This window comes from Sarcophilus harrisii, chromosome 5, assembly GCF_902635505.1.
Source record: "Sarcophilus harrisii chromosome 5, mSarHar1.11, whole genome shotgun sequence".
NCBI classification, from domain to species: Eukaryota; Metazoa; Chordata; class Mammalia; order Dasyuromorphia; family Dasyuridae; genus Sarcophilus; species Sarcophilus harrisii.
Window position 1 is genome coordinate 93,072,600 of NC_045430.1, and position 17,429 is coordinate 93,090,028.

A 17,429-nucleotide genomic window follows, 5' to 3' on the forward strand; every position below is an offset into this window, starting at 1 on the left:
TGCTGTCTATTTCTTCTTGCAACTCTCTTAACTTCTCCTTTAGGAATTTAGATGCTACTCCACTTAGTGCATATGTGTTTAATATTGATATTGCCTCATTATTTATGGTACCCTTTAGCAAGATATGGTTTCTTTCCTTATCTCTTTTAATTAGATCAGTTTTTGCTTTTGCTTGATCTGAGATCAGGATGCTACTCCTGCTTTTTTTTTTTTTTTTTACTTCACCTGAAGCATAATAGATTCTGCTTTAGCCTTTAACCTTAACTCTGTATGTATTGCTGTACTTTAAATATGTTTCTTGTAAACAACATATTGTAGGATTCTGACTTTTAATTCAGTCTGCTATACACTTACATTTTATGGGAGAGTTCACCCCATTCACATTTACAATTAAAACTACTAATTCTGTATTTCCTGCCATCTTATTAACTCCAAATTATGCTTTTCTCTTTCCTTTTCCCCTTTCCCTCCTCCCCAGTATTTTATTTATGAGCACTACTTGCCTCAAGCAGTTTTTCCCCTTTAGAGATCCCTCCTTTCTTATACCTTTCCCCTATTATTTCTCTTTTCCCTTCTATTTAGCCTACCTCTTTCCTTTTCCCCTTTCCCCTCCCACTTTTCTATAAGATGAGAGAAGTTTCTCAGTGAAACCAAATATATCTAATATTTTTTCTTTGAGCCAAATCTGATAAGAGTAAGATTCACACAATATTCGTCACCCTCCCTTCTTTCCCTCAATTATAATAAGTTTTCTTTGCCTTTTTGTGAGATATAATTTCCCTCATTTTACCTCCCCTTTACCCTCCTTTTTTTGTTACAATCCCTTTTCCACCTCTAGTTTTTTTTTTATATTGTAACAGTAAAATCAGATTATGCATGTATTCTCTATATATACCCATAACAGAAATATTTCTAAAAATTTTTTTTTCTTTTTACCTGTTTATACTTCTCTTGAGTCCTATATTTGGAGGCCAAATTTTGTGTTTGGCTTTGGTCATTTCATCAAAAATAAATGGAGTTCACCAGTTTCGCTTAATTCATTCATGAATTCCATCTTCTTCCCTGAAAGCAAATGTTCACTTTAGGAGGGTAATTTATTCTTAGCTGCATTCCAAATTCCTTTGCCTTTTGGAATATCAGATTCCAGGCCCTTCGATCCTTTAAAATAGAAGCTGCTAGATCCTGAGTAATCCTTATTGTGGTTTCTTGGTATTTGAATTGTTTCTTTCTGGTTGCTTGTAATATTTTTTCCTTGATGCAATGGTTCTGAAATTTAGCCACAATATTCCTTGGGGTTTTAATTTTGGGGTCTCTTTCAGGAGGTGTATGGTGAATTCTTTCAATGGTCATTTTACCTTCTGATTCTATGACATCTGGCAGTTCTCTTTGATGATTTCCTGAAAAAATGTGTCTAGGCTCTTTTTTTCATCATGTATTTCACGGTGTCCAATAATCCTTATTTTCTCTCCTCGATCTATTTTCCAGATCGGTTGTTTTCCCAATTAGGTATTTTGCATTTTTTCTACTTTTTAATTTTTTTTGGTTTTGCTTGGCTGATCCTTGTTTTCTCATTGAGTCATTCATTTCCATTTGTTCAGTTCTGAATTTTAGTGAATTATTTTCTTCATTTACTTTTCTTACTTCTTTTTGTATTTTTCCAAATGAATTTTTAAATGAGTTATTTTATTCTATGGAATTTTTTTCCATTTCACAAATTCTGCTTTTTAAGGAATTATTTTCTTTTTCTATTTCACAAATTCTGTTTTTTAGAGAGTTATTTTCTTTTTCCATTTCACAAATTCTGTTTTTTAGAGATTATTTTCTTTTTGTGTTTCACAAATTCTGTTTTTCTGGGAGTTGTTTTCTTTTTCCATTTTATCACATCTATCTTTTAATGAGTTATATGGCTTTTCCAAATCCTTTTGCAAAGTTTTCCTTTCCTTTCCCCATTTTTCTCCTAGCTCTTTTTAAAGATCCTTTTTTAATTTATTGTAGAAGAGTCTTGTGTGGTGGGGAACCATGTAATATCACCTTTTGGGGCTTTATCTGGAGACAATTTGCCTTTAGTCTCCTCTGGCTTTGATATCTGTTCTCTTTCACCATAAAAATTTGTCTATCATCAGAGTTATCTTTACTTTTTTAATCATTAAAAAAAAATTAAGGTCTGCTTTTAGGGCACGGGAGGTTTTCCAAGCTTCCTCTTCAAGCTGTGGCTTCTTCTATAAGCCATTGAGGCTGTTCTGCGTAATTCCTGGTGCTGGGTGGGTGTGGCCAGGTCCTGTGAGACTACTGTGTTTTGGGGTTCACTATTTACCTTTTGTGTTTGTATTGGATGTTTTATAACTTTTCTGCTCATCTACTAGCTTGCAAGCAAGGCAGAGTGGCCAACACTCGTGTAGATTCCTGTAGATATCTCCCCATAGATTCTCCACCACATGGAGTCTGCACCAGCTGGCAGAGTCCTCACTGCCCCGGGACTCTGCACTGTCTATGCTGGCTTTTGTGCTCAGTTGCTTGTGCTTGGCTGCCTCCCTCCTGTTTCCAATTGAAACAGACCTTTTCTGGTCTGTTTATCTTCTGCTAATAATTTGTTGCACTCCTAATATTGGTGCATTCTGCTGGTCCAGAGCTAATTCAGAGGCTGGATTTTCTAATTAGTCTGAGGATTGTAGAAGTTTAGAAAGAAATGTGTGTTGTCTCCACCAGCTTGGCTCTGCTCCCAGAAGTCGTAATGAAGAATTTTTCAAAAAGAGACACAAAGAAGAAGAAAAAAGCAGTTCAGCAAAGTTAGGAAGTCTATAAATAAAGTCTGATAATGTATTGTTATTAAGTCATTCAGTCCTGCCCAAGTCTCCAGGACTCAATTTAGGGTTTTCTCAGTAAAGATACTGAAGTGGTTTGTATTTCTTTTTACAACTCATTTTGCAGATGAGGAAACTGAGCAAAAAGAGTTAAGTGATTTGACCGAAGTCACACAGCTAGAAGTGTCCAAAGTTGGATTCGAACTCAGGGATTCCTGACTCCTGCCCCAATACTCTATCCACTGCACCTTTTAGTTTCTTTTGATAAGGTATGCAATATTCTGTATCCACAGTCCTCCACCTCTTCAAAGAAAGGGGAGAAGTGCTTTTTATTTTGGAGGGGGTATCAAACTAGGTCATCATAATCACACAGTATTCAGTTCAGGGTTTTCCCTTCATTTATATCATAGTATTTGTATATATCATTTTATTGTTTCTGCTTTCTTCACTCTACATCTGTTCATATAACTTCATCTTTCTCTAAATTCATCACTTTTATCATTTCTTACAGATAAGTGATATTCCATTGTATTTATGTACTGCAATTTGTTTAATTGCAGAACATTCTGATCAGTGGGAGCTCTACTTCATTTCTAATTCCTTGCCACAGCAAAAATGCTGTGATGAATATTTTGGCATATATCTTATTTTGTTTTAAATACCTAGATATTTTAAAATATAAGTAGATGTTGAAGTCATTTGTCATGGATAAATATGTTGTATTTGATCTTATTCTGTTTGAACAAGAACATTTAATAATCTTGTAATAACAGACTTGTAATAGTTCATAGATTTAAGTTAACTTGTTTAAGGTTGAAGCATCTGAGAATTTTCATTTGTCTTGGTTAAAAATGAAAAAGATTTTTTTTTCATTTACCAAAGTAAAAATTTTATCACCATATGCATGCAACATTTTGGGTATGTGTGTGTGTGTGTGTGTAGTTTTCTGCTACTGCTATTATAAAGACAAAATATTAATCTTGATTAGTGTTTGAAAAAGAATTACAATTTTGCCACTGAAATTATATTTAGAAAAATTTTGCAATGAAAAACAAGCCTATCCATTATATTAATATTAATATGCTTATTATTTATGTGAATTTGAAAGGGGAAGGATTGGACTTTTGATTTCAATGGCAAGTCTGATGAAATAACTTTATCTGTCATTGCTGATTAACAACTCTTCAGCAAATTATAGTTTTATAGAAAATTACCTGGGGCACTTACCTATTAGGTGACATGCCTAAGGTTTTATATATAGTCAGAAATAGAACTTGAACCCAAATGTTGGCTAGGTTTACTTCAAATTCATGTGATTTGATATCAGCTAGGCCTTTACCATAGAAAGGCAATCCTTTAGTTCTTCCCTAGTTGATTTTTGATCAGATTCCTCACAGCAGCTATTCCACATCTCTTCTTGAGCAGCTGAATGGCCTTTGAGTCTGGAGTACCTAATTTCAAATCTGACCTAAGATACTTACTAGCTGTGGGCAAGTCATTTTACCCTGATTTCCTCAAAAACTCCCCCAACACATCTTCTCTTCTTTAATCAAGTCTCCCATTCTTCCTCCTTGTTTCTCAACAAAGGAATTCCTCTTATTGTTTGTCCTTTGAAGAGAACTATAACATTAGGAGGTGTTGCCATAATATGTAAGTGAATTGAACTTAAGTGAGGGAGGACTATGCAAAGTCACCAGTCCTACTTTTTTCTCCAGAGCTATCTGGTTGTAGTTACAAAATATAGATCAGATGGCCCTCTTTTACTCTATTTTTGACTAGTTCTACATTTATCATATACTCTAGTTACTTCACTTACTGAAGATGAAGGGGTGACCTTTCTTGTCACAATGGACAGATACCTGATCTCACCTTGTCCACATTTAAAAATCCTTCATTTAATCCTACTATCCCTTTTATCTTTCTTCCCATAACTTTCCTTTTCAAATCTAAGCCTAAGAAAGCTATCTAAACTAGTTATCTCCACTTTCTCCCTAATTCTTCATTTATCAGCTCCCTGAAATCTGACTTCTTATCTCATCACTTAATTGAAGCTATATGCTTTAATGCTCTTTCTTTTTTTTCCCTTGAGAAGCAGAGTTAAATGACTTATCCAGAGTCGCACAGCTAGTAAAGTGTCAACTGTGTGAAGCTGGATTTGAATTTAGGAACTCCTGTCAAAGACCATTGAATTTGGTCCTTAAGAAATCATTCATGTATGTATTTTGAAAATAAAAAGCTATAATAAAAAAAAAGAAATATAGGTCGAGGAGAAGTTGTGAAGACCTTTGAAAGATAAACAATAACTAACAAATTCCTGACGACAGGGAAATAGGGAGCCGCAGAAATTTATTAAGAATGACATGGTCTGATCTGTGATTAACGAAAATCATTCTAGCAGTCATTTGGAGGATGGATTTGAGTAGAGAGGAGATCGAAGCAACAAGATCATTTAGGAGGCTCTGAATTACCTATTTCTTCCTTGAAATAAACCCAGTCCATAACAACAATTAGAACTGCTGGAATGATATACCCTCTCCCTTTCAACTAAGGAGAGGACTGTCACCAGTTAGAGATTCCACTGAGGGATCTTTCTGCCTAAACTCCACTGGAAAGTTCTGAAGAAACATTACTTACACCTTAGGTTTAACTCATGTCTAGAGTCTATCCAAAGTAGAAAGGTACTCATTGTATAATACGGATCAGAGATGGGATAGTTATTTATTTCTTCTTAAGCTTTTCCCACTCATGAGCCTTTTTTTGTCTGAGAAATTTTTATACAACCTGGATGTATAGACATATAAAATAAGCAAACAAATGAAGCATAAATCATAATTTCATGATTTCCACATTCAGTTATGAGAACTCATATGGAGTCAAAACCCACAGTTTAAGAAACTTTACTGAGAGGAAGGGAGAAGGATGGAGAAGGAAATAAAAGGAGATGGGAGAGAGACAGCCTAATGCATCCTATGGACCACTTTTCAGAAAAATTTTCTTACATGTATAACTTAGAGTTATAAAGTTATTAAAATACAATGAAAAGGAAGTTCATAAACACCAAATTAAGAACTTCTGCCTTACCCAAAAGAATTGCTTAACACATGTGAGACCCAGATGAACTCTTTACACAAATAAGGATAGAACTAAGTAATTGGAGAAACATTAATTGCTCACACCATAGGCTGTTACAATAATAAAAATGATTTTTAAAAAATGATAAAATTAAACTAAATTAATTTAATTATTAAGAATCACACCAATTATAATACCAAAGGATTACTTTATCGAATTAGAAAAATTATAACAAAATTCAGCAAGTTGTCATTATATTTTTCTGGGAGATTGACTTAAAAAAAAAAAAATCAAAGCACAAAACATTTTGTAGGACTACTGAATAGACATTTTTATATTTCACCTTGTCTCTACACTGTCCAAATAATTTTCACCAAATTTATCTCTTCTGACAAGCCAGGCCAGAGAATGAATCTTCCTTACTATTAGTAGTATTTTTTTTAATGCAGAAATATTTTCTGTCACCAGTCAGTTCCAAGATCAGCAACTTTCTGGATTCACAAGATTGTCTCTTAAATGGGACATATACTCAGCACCTTGTTTGGACACTAATATTCAGAAACCAGACTGACACTGGAACTGGAGTTGGGATTTCATCAGCATAGAGAACTCAAGAGGTGGAAAAGCTTACTTTACTAAATCAGATTAGCAACTTTTTTTGCAATTTATAGTCAATAGATAGTTGATAAGAGTACCAAGAAGTTACTTGCCCAAATGAGACAGACACAGGCAATATGTATTAGAAATAAAACTTTTTAACAATTACTCTAGTATTTTATGTTTCCAAATATATGCAAAAATAGTTTTCAACTTTCACATTTGCAAAACCTTGTGTTCCAAACTTTTTTCCCTCCCTTCCTCCTCCTCAAGACAGCAAGCAATCCAATATAGGTTAAACATGTGCAAAGAAATAAAACTTAAACTTTGAAGCCAACTCTCTATCTATTATGTAACATTGTCTCAATGAAGAAAGGAAGCACAAATTTAAAAGGTAGTTGGGAAAACCTGGTTAAACTCACTTAAATTGTTCTTCTTTTTTTAATAATAGATTTTTATTTTCAAAATACATGCAAAGATAGTTTTCAATATTTACCCCTGCAAAATCTTGCATTCCAATTTTTTCTCCCTCCCTTCTCCCCACTCCAAACAAACAGCAAAACAGACAGCAAAAATGCAATATATTTAAACATGTGGAATTCTTTTATACATATTTCCACATGCTACACAAGAAAAATCAGATCATAAAGGAAAAAAAAATGGAAAATTAAAAAAAAAAAAACAAGGAAACAACAACAAAAAAGGTGAAAATACTATGTTGTGATCCACATTCAATCCCTACAGTCCTCTTTCTAGATGCTGATGGTTCTCTCCATCACAAGTCTATTGGAATTGCCTTGGATTACCACATTGTTGAAAAGAGCCATCTCCCTCAGAATTGATCATCACATAATCTTGTTGTTTCTGTGTGCAATGATCTCCTAGTTCTACTCACTTTACTCAACATCAGTTCATGTGAGTCTCTCCAGACCTCTCCAAAATCATTCTGCTGATTATTTCTTATAGAACAATAATATTCCCTTATCTTCATATAACATAACTTATTCACTTATTCTCCATCTGATCATCATTCATTCAATTTCCAGTTCTTTGCCACCACAAAAAGGGCTGTTACAAACATTTTTGCATATGTGGGATCCCTTTCCCTTCTTTATGATTTCATTGGGATACAGGCTCAGTAGAAACACTACTGGATCAAAGGGTATGCACAGTTTAATAGCCCTTTAGGCATAGTTCCAAATTGCTCTCCAGAATGGTTGGATCAGTTACATCTCCACCAGCAATGTATTAGTGTCCCAGTTTTCCTATATCCCCTCCAACATTTACCACTATCTTTTCTTGTCATTTTAGCCAATCTGAGAGATGTGTAGTGGTATCTAATAGTTGTCTTATAAATTATTCTTTTTTAAAGAGTCACTGAGTTCTGGCTCTTCCTGATCAGTAGCCAATAAGGAGAGTGCTTCAGTGAGTTGTCTAAGGTCACACAGCTAAGTATCTGAGGTAGGATTTGAAGCAGGTCTCCACATCCATTTCTATCAACTAAGATAGGTTTTCTCTCTCCTAGGTAATGCATAATGTCCCTTCCCCATTTAAACTCCATATTCCTAGGACTTCTCAAAAGCTCTTTGAAGCTCTAATACTTGGAAGATAGAGGGGAAATTCTCTCCAATATCAATTCCCAACTGTACACCAAGCTGCTCCATAGTTCAAACATTAACATTACAAGGTTTTTGACCAGGATCCTAATGCCTGCACCTCCCACCCTCCAATCCCTGGACCTATCTGGGCAACTGAGCTGGGACATTTCTTCGAGTTAGTGAGCTGTGCAGCCTCAGGGAAGCCAAGATCCCTTGATAACCTGGTTCTATGGATTTAAAATTCCAGCTGAGTTTCCTCCCACTCCTGCTACCACATCCTAAGGTTCATGCCTTACTATTTTCCCATTGAAATAATGTTCTAAGTTCCTGCTTTCTATGTCATTCCTAAGCAAATTACATCCTGCTCTATGCTCTATCCCCAGAAGACAAAAGAGGGATGGTCTGCTGAGATCCATGTCAGAGTCATTTCTCTGTTTCCTTGTCCTCCAAACTCAAAGTCCAAAAGAACATTTAGTAAAATAAAACCATTCACAGCTGATCTACCTTCAAAACTGTAGCATGTGTCTAAGCCTCAGAACTGGGTTTTCTTTCTTTTTAGTAGTATTTTATTTTTCCAAATACATGCAAAAGTAGTTTTTAACATTCACCTTTGCAAAATTTTTGTGTTCCAAATTTATCTCTCTTCCCTTTTACTCTCTTCTCAAGACAGCAAGCAATTCAATATAGGTTTAATTTTTGCAATTCGTCTAAACATATTTTTCCATGTTCATCATGCTGTGCAAGAAAAATTAGATGAAAGCGGAAAAAACACGATAAAGAAAAAAAAATAAGCAAACAACAACAGCAACAAAAAGTGAAAATACTATCTTTTGATCCACATTCAATCTCTATAGTTCTCTTTCTGGATGTGGATGTCATTTTCCATTACAAGTCTATTGGAATTGCTTTGTTGAAATTGTTGGATTTACTGCATTGTTGAAAATCTCCAATTTAGTCTCTCCTCTTTCCATATTAATTTACTTGTTGACAGTACAATTTATTCTCTTCCTCTCTCACATAAGCTATCACTATTTCTATCTCCATATTTCATTTCTCTCCCTTTCTTTTCTACACTGCTTCATGCTCTTCTCTCCTAGAAAGACTTCTATAACTCCTAGCTTCCCACCACTCTGTTCTGCCTTTCCCCAGACTCCTTTTCTTTTCCATAATTGGGTTTACATTTGTGCCTATATCTGTTTATGTTCCAGGTATTTGTCCCATATCCTTTATCAGATGGGGGCTCCTCAAGGAGAGAAACTGTGTATGCCCCTTTCACCAGATCAAAGATTCTTACCACGGACCCTTTTGATATCCATCTGATAAAGCCTATGGATCTCTTTTCCAAATAATGTTTTTAAATGCATAAAGTAAAACTCACAGAATTGCAAAGGAAACCAATAACACAGAAATACAGTTATCAAAATATTGAAAACAAGTTCATAGACTCTAAATCTAGATTCAGAATTCTTGCTCTGGATTATTGTGTCTGTGGCACCAGGGACAACTCAGCACTGGATAAAGCTATGAAGTGGGTCAAATTTGTCTTTAGCATTCTTTCTCTTGGTTCCATGTCTTTTCTTCTTTTTCAAGTAAATATCTTTTGACCCTCAACTGTTGATAAATCTGATGAAATTCATTCATACTTGGGTGTTAGAGGTTTTGCTTTTTTAAGAGTGATAATATTTTAAATATTTATATATAATTTATTATATTATATTATTGCATTTATTATTATAGTATATATTGTTGATTATTATATATTATTTATTTATTAAATTAGTTTGTTTTTTTTTTTTTTAAAGAAAGAGAACAATGTTTGGTACAAGAAGGTGAGCTCATAATGGAATTTGGGACATCAATGTGGGGAAGGTGTTTTTAGAATTAGAAGGACTTTCTCACACACTGGTCCAAATTATCTGTCTGAAAAAGAAAGGCATATCTAATTTACAAATGAGGATGGCTCGAAGCTATACCCTAGCTATACCCAGGCTCTCCTCAATTTAGAGAGGAACTGCTTAAAGGCGGGAAGTATTAGTAGGGAGGGGAGGTGTGCACATGACATTCAGAGGGAGAAGTTACTGAAAGTGTCTAAGACACAGACACAAATAAGTATGAGGACAGAAAGATAAGACATTTTGGCTAACTCTTCTTGGGTACTCTCTTACTCCATTGCACCTCATCTTGTTTTTTTCTGGATTTTCCTTAAATCCTTCTCCTCCTTCCTTTAATCTTTAAAACAGCGATCAATCAAGATGTGAAATATCTAGAAAGGTTTGTCCAGAAACCAGCTTTGGATCTCCCTGGCCTCAAGAGAGATAGATTGTAAAGACCTGGGAATCATAAGTTCTAATTATCCACTTATTTATTCAATAAACATTTATGTAGAGCATTTCTTAACCTTGGGTGAAGCCTCTAGACCCCTTCTCAAAATAATTGAAAAAATTGGTAAATTTAAGTTAGAGATTAGTGAAAATAAAGATGTATTTTTCCCAACTCAGGTTCACAGACTTCCTCAAATCTTAATCTCCAAGGTTAAGAGCCTCTGATTTAGAGCCCTCCGTATGTAGTTCCACTGTTCTAAAGATGAAAATAAGAGCTAACATTTACATAGTGCTTTAAGGTTTGCAAAGTGCTTTATATAAATTATTTCATTTGTTCCTCACAACAACCATACGAGATAGGTGCTGTTATTATCCCCCATTTTATAGTTGAGGAAATGGAGACTGAACAAGTTAAGTAACTTGTCCGGAATCATATAACTAAAATCCTGTTGGAGGCAGGTTTTTCCAGTATTCTATCTATTTTACCATGTGGTTGCTTATATTAAAAACAATACCATCCCTGATTTCAAGAGACTTACATTTTAATAAGGAGAATATGGTATGTTTATAAATGAGTATAATACTCAATAAAATGCAATAGATCAAAAGTGAGATTCAAAATGCTCTAAGAAAATTTGAAGAGGGAGAGAACATTTTCTGCTAGGGAGAACAGCATAAGTCTTCATCAGAGAGAAGGGTATCATGACATAGTGAGTGGAGAAAGAGCCAGTCTTAGAATCAGAAAGACCAAAGTTCAGATCCATCCTCTGGCATATACTGGCTGTGATAGCAGGGGCAAGTCACTTAATCTCTCACTGCCATAATAAACCCTTTAAGATTCTGAGTTGTCGACCTACATTGGCAGAAGGAAATTCTTTACTGAGAAGTTCTCTCCATCAGTGGGTTCAGAACTCCAGCCTGTGTCTTTCATGGTCATCCATCTGAGACAGATTTTGAAGGAAGATAAAGATTTTAATAGCTAGAAGTAAGTCCTAGAAGAAGGGGAAGGCTGAGAGAGTTTGGGTAAGAGGTAAAGAGGATCAGTTCTACTGAATGAGTGTCAAGTACACATTTCTACAGCAGCTTGGATCTACATTCTTCACAACTATCTAAATATTCTTATCTCTAGTTTATAGAGAGGAAGGTTAACTTGCCTCTCGTTGCAGATCTAGTATATTGTCGGGAAAGGAAGCATCAAAGATGACTGAGGTTTTGAGCTTGAGTAACTGGACTATCTTTTTCTCTCTGCCTGAACCTGAAGATAGAAACGATGTCTGCCACATATATATCTTTCCCAGGGTACCCAAGATGCCCTTGATTCTACATATATCTACCTAATTTGTAAAATTATAAACTCCTTTCTTTGTTGTTATTTCAACTAGTAGAATATAAACTCTTTTATGGTAGAGATGTTCTCTCTTAATTCTTTCCCTTTCTTTTTCTGGAATAATTTAATTATCTGTGTTTTCCTTGGTTGTTGTATTTGCTCACCTCTCTCGTTGTCTCTGTTGGCTGGATGTTTGCAAAGAATACACTTTGTACAGATCTGATGTTCTTTGTGGGAATGCTTCAAAAGCCTTTTTTAGAAATTACATTTCCATGGTTTTTTCATTAGGTTAGACTAAGGTTTGTTGGGTTTCATCTTGAGTTCCCTTTCCTTTGAAACATTATTCCTTTTTATAGTTTCTGGTAAATGCAGAAAAATCTTTTGTTATTTGAATTTCCTTTCCTTTATATTTGAAAGACCAGAGTCTTTACTCTGGTCACTTAGAACATTTGTTGTCATTGGAATTATTAATTTAATCACTATGCATCTTATAGTTTTCAGCAGAGGATTTTTTTTAGTGGAGTTGGTAGTCGTGGCAGGGGGAGGGGAAGGAGATCTGTAGATTCTTTCAATTGGCATTTTTTTTTCCCATGGTTGGCAGTTCTGGGCAGTTTTCTTGTACTACTTCTTGCATTAAAGCATTCAGGTTTTTAGATTTGTCATGTCAATCTGGGAAAGTTATAATCTTCATGTGTCCTATTTTAGAGATTAATGTATTTTGCTTGCATGGATAACATTTTATTTTAATTTCTCTTCTTTCAGATTGTCCTTCATCTTTTTGTATATGCATCCACATTTTTCTAGTCTGACAATTATTTCTCCTGTGCAGGCCATATATTCTGCTTTTTACAATTCTTATTTATCTTTTAAATTATTCAGGAACATCCTACTATGCTATCTCTTGGGAATTCATAGAATCCTGTTTCATCAGCTATATATTCATTTTCCCTTGTTTTGCAATATTTATTTATAGATGTCTGGCTGATATGGAGGCCATATCCCCATTTTGTCATTAATACCTTCTTTTACTCTTAAGGTTTTTAACTCAATTTTATTCCTGAAATCTTTGGTAATTGCAGTCTTTTTTTTTTTTTTTTCCTTATTTTTCTCCATTTTTTTTGTTGTTATTTAGTCATGTCCAACTATGTGAACTTTCTTGGCAAAAATGCTGGGATGGGTTGCAATTTGCCCAGTGTCACACAGCTAGTAAGTTTTCTGTTTCCTCTGGTATAAGCAGGAGGAGAGAGAGTTGAATTCTGTTGCAGGCCCATAGGTAGATAATCAGTCAATAAGAATTTATTAGATGCCTATTATGTACTAGGCTAAGTGACAGTAATATTAATAATGACAAGATAGCATTCCTATCTTCAAGAATCTCACAATCTAATGGGTGAGCCAACATGCATACAACTATACACATATAAGCTACATACAGCATAAATAAGAAACAGTCAACAGAAGGGAAATATCAATTAAGAGAAATTGGGAAAGGCTGTTTTGCAGTACATGGATTTTAACTGGAACTTAAAGGAACCCAGGGGAGCCAAGAGGTAGAGATAGGTTGTGAGAGCATTTCTGGCAAGGGAGAAAGCCAGTGAGAATTCCTGGAGCTGAGCTGTGTGGTGTCTTGTGAAGGAACAGCATGGAAACCAGTATCACTGCATGGCAGTGTGTGTGTGTGTATGTGTGTGTGTGTGTGTGTGTGTGTGTGTGTGTGTGTGTGTAAGAAACTGAAAATATGGGTGGGAATTAGGTTAGAAAGGGCTTTATATGCCTCATAAATGATTGGGAACCACTGGGGTTTATTGAATAGAGGATGGTTAGACTTGAGATTTTAAAAAATCACTTTGGCAACAAAATGGAGGATGGATTGGAGTAGACTTGTGGCCAGACGTAATAAATTGGTAACAAATTGGTAATAAATTGGATATGGAGGTGAGAATTAGTGAAGATGACACCTATATTGTATACTTAAAGGAACTAGGAGGATACTGTTGTCCTTGATACTAATATGTAATATTCTTCTCTAAAATGTAATATTCTCTGGGAGCAGATTTCTTGGGGGGCTTCTGGAGGCAGCCTTCCTTTCAGTTCAGTAATCACCCCAAATGCAGCCAGGAGTTAAAGTCGAAATCCTTTATTGTCTCCTTCAAAGTGTTGTTTCCTTCACTTGGGGCTCAGTTAGAGGAGATGGATGGTTTAAGTAAGGGGATTCTGTTAGGATGAGGGAGATGTGGCTTGTGGGTAAGATAGTATGGGGAAGCATTAAAGAGACAGGGAGAGACTGAAGAGAAGTGAGAGTGGGGAATGATAGAGAGGATCATTTGTTGGGAGAATAAGAATGAAATGGGATCATTTTCAAGCTTCATTCTCCTTTTTGATACAGCACTGAAGTCTTTTCATTTTTCTAAATTTATGTATTCATTTTTGACATTTACTTTTATAATATTTTGTGCTGGTAAAGGAATTTATCTTGACAGGAGGACTATCTCTTTATGTGAGTTGAGGATAAAAGAGGAGATAATGGCAAAAGAAAACTGAGTGAATGAGATGAGAAAGAAGGAAAAAGAGGGAGTTCTTGGCAAATGATCTATTTTTTCTTTTTAGTAAACTATGAGGCAAAGTTCTAAGTTGAGAGACTGAGGAGAGAGCAAGTAATAAGAGGTTTGAAAAAGGATTTTTAAAAAAAGTTTGGAAGAACAGTGAATTTCCTCTGAGTAAAAAAACCTGGTTCAAGTTTAGCTTCTGACACATACTAGTGTATCTGTAGGAAAGACTTTTAACCTCTTACTGCTTGAAATGAAATATACAAGTATTATATTTTACTATAAAGTTATTGACTGTCAGGTTTTTGGGTTTTTTGTTTGTTTTTGCTAAGGGAATCTCCTAAACCAGGACTTATTGAATTTTTTTCCGATCATGACCCTTTTTTGACTAAGAAATTTTTATGTGACTCTGGGTATATAGGTATATAAAATAGATACACGAATAAAACATTTACTTCTAATTTCATGAACCCTATATTCAGTTACAAGATTGCAGATGGGATTTTGAACCACAGTTTGAGAATATGGGCCCTAAATCAATGAAATCACAGCCTAGACTTCTCGCCAAATATTCTCAGTCCCTAAGAGTCCGCAGTAGGTGCTTCCTCTCCTTTCTTCTTCTTAACTCTCTTCAGTCTGGCTTCTGACCTCATCATTCAACCAAAACTACTCTCCAAAGTTAGCAGTATTTCTTAGTTGCCAAATTCAAAGACGGTTTTTCAATCCTTATTCTCCTTGACCTCTCTGCAACTTTTTGACACTGTAGTGATCTTTCTTCTTATTTTCCCCTAAATTTATTTATTTGCTTTTGACATTTACTTTTATAAAACATTTTGTTTTCCATTTTTCTCCTTCCCTATCCTCACCTCTCTCCAACCTGACAATCATTCTGATATAAGTTATACATGTGCAATCATATTAAATATATTTCCACATTAATCGTGTTGTGAAAGGAGAATCAGAATGTAAGGAAAAAATCAAGAGAAAGAAAAAACAACAGCAAAATAAAAATAGCATCTTCAATAGGCATTCAGACTCCATAGATATTTCTTTGGATGTGGATAGCATTTTCCATCATGAATCTTTTAGAACTGTCTTAAATCAATGTATTGCTGAGAATTGCAAAGTCTATTAAAGTTGATCATCCACACAATATTGCTATTACTGTGTTTTCCTGGTTCACTCTCTTCTTTTTGATATTCTCTTTTCTTTAGGTTTTTGAAACTTAATTTTCTCTTTTTTTTTCTCCTAACCTATCTGACCTCTCTTTAGGCTCCTTTGTCAAATATTCATCCAAAAGATTTACATGAACTGATATAAAATTAAGCCCAGGAGGACACTTGTACATAGTAACAGAAATACTGTATGATGCTTAACTGTGAATGATTTAGCTATACTTAGCAATAAATGGCCCAAGATAATCCTCAAGAAATTATCACAAAAAATATTATGTACTTCCAAAGAAAAAATTGCTTAAGTCTGAATGCTTATCAGAACATACTATTTTTCATTTTATTTTTCTGTGGGACATTTTTTTGGTATGTGTTTTCTTTCCCAACATGACTAATTTGGAAATATGTTTTGCCTGATTGCACATGTATAACGTATATCAAATTGCTTACCATTTCAGGGAGAGGAAAGAGGAAAGAGTAAGATAGAGATTTTAAAACTCAAAATTTTTAAATGAAAATTAAAAATTGGTTTTACATGTCAGGAAAAAAAAACAAAATATTTTTTTTCTTTTAAATAATCTGTTTTCCAATCAAATGTAAAGACAATTTTTAACATTCATTTTTAAATGAAGTTTTGAGATCCAAATTTTCTCCCCTCCTCCTTCTCATCTCTCCTCCCTAAGATGGTAAGCAATTTGATACAGGTTAAATATGTGCAATCATGTAAAACTTTTTCCATATTAGTCATGTTGAGAAAGAAGAAACAGAACAAAAGGAAAAAAAGCTATGAAAAAACAAAGTGAAAATAATATGCTTTAATCTGCATTCAGACTCTATCAACTTTTTCTTTCAATGTGGATAGCAAAATATAAAATAATATTCAAAAAATAAATATTCATCCAGGTCATGGCCATGTCTTGAGAATGTTCTTAGAGTTCTTCTTGGGCCCTCTTCTTTTCTCTCCCTCTATAGACCAATAGGAGGAACATAGTAAGTGCTTAATAAATACTAGTTGGATTGGATTGAATTGAATTTATGACCTTAAGAGACCATTTTTATTCCCTGATTCCTGAAAGATCCACTCCAAACAGTTTAGCCAAATGACTAATTCTCCTAAATGTAGATCTCACCATGTTACCCTTCCCCATTCAATAAACTGTTTCTAGGTTCAGCAAGAAATTCTTTTTGCCTTTCATTAGCTAACTCCTTCCTACATTTCCAGTCTTGTTACCCTTTCCTCACCTTCTTTATTAGATGCACTCTTTGCCTACCGCAAGACTCCATCTTCTTACTTGAGGTATTTTCATTGGCTGTCTTCCATTCCTGAAATGCTTTCCTTCCTCATCTCTGCCTCCTGGTTTACCTAATTTCCATCAAGTCTCAGCAATTCCTCATTAAGTCTAGTATCTTCCCTCTGTTCTTTGTTTTGTTGTTTGCATATTGTCTTTCCCATTAGACTAGGAACTTCTTTAGAACTTTCTTTATGTCCCCAGTACTTATCCTAGTGCCTGACATATTAAGTAGGTACTTAATAAATAATTATAGATTGACAATACTTTCCCTATTTAAATCCAAGAACGATCACACCAAAATCAGGAAACTCTTCCTTGTGTCTTACCCCAGAGTAAAAATATGTATTTGGATCACAAGATTCTAACATTAGATGAGAACATAAAAATTACATAGTTTAAATCTCTTATATTACAGGGAGAATCTAGGCTCAGAGATTTTAATTAGTGAATGATGTATCAGAATTTGTCTTCTTGCTCCAAGTAAATGCATGATCATAACACCAATAAGGCAAGGTAAATGGTTCAAGATAGCAGACTCTGATTAATCTTTTTGCGTTATGTTCTTTAGGGGTATCCCAAGGATACAGATTTGCCAGAAGGAAGAAGTATGGAAAATCACAAATTACAATTCCATCATTACTCATGATGGAAAATTGTATCCACATTCAGAGAAAGAACATGGATTCTCAATGAAAATTGAAGC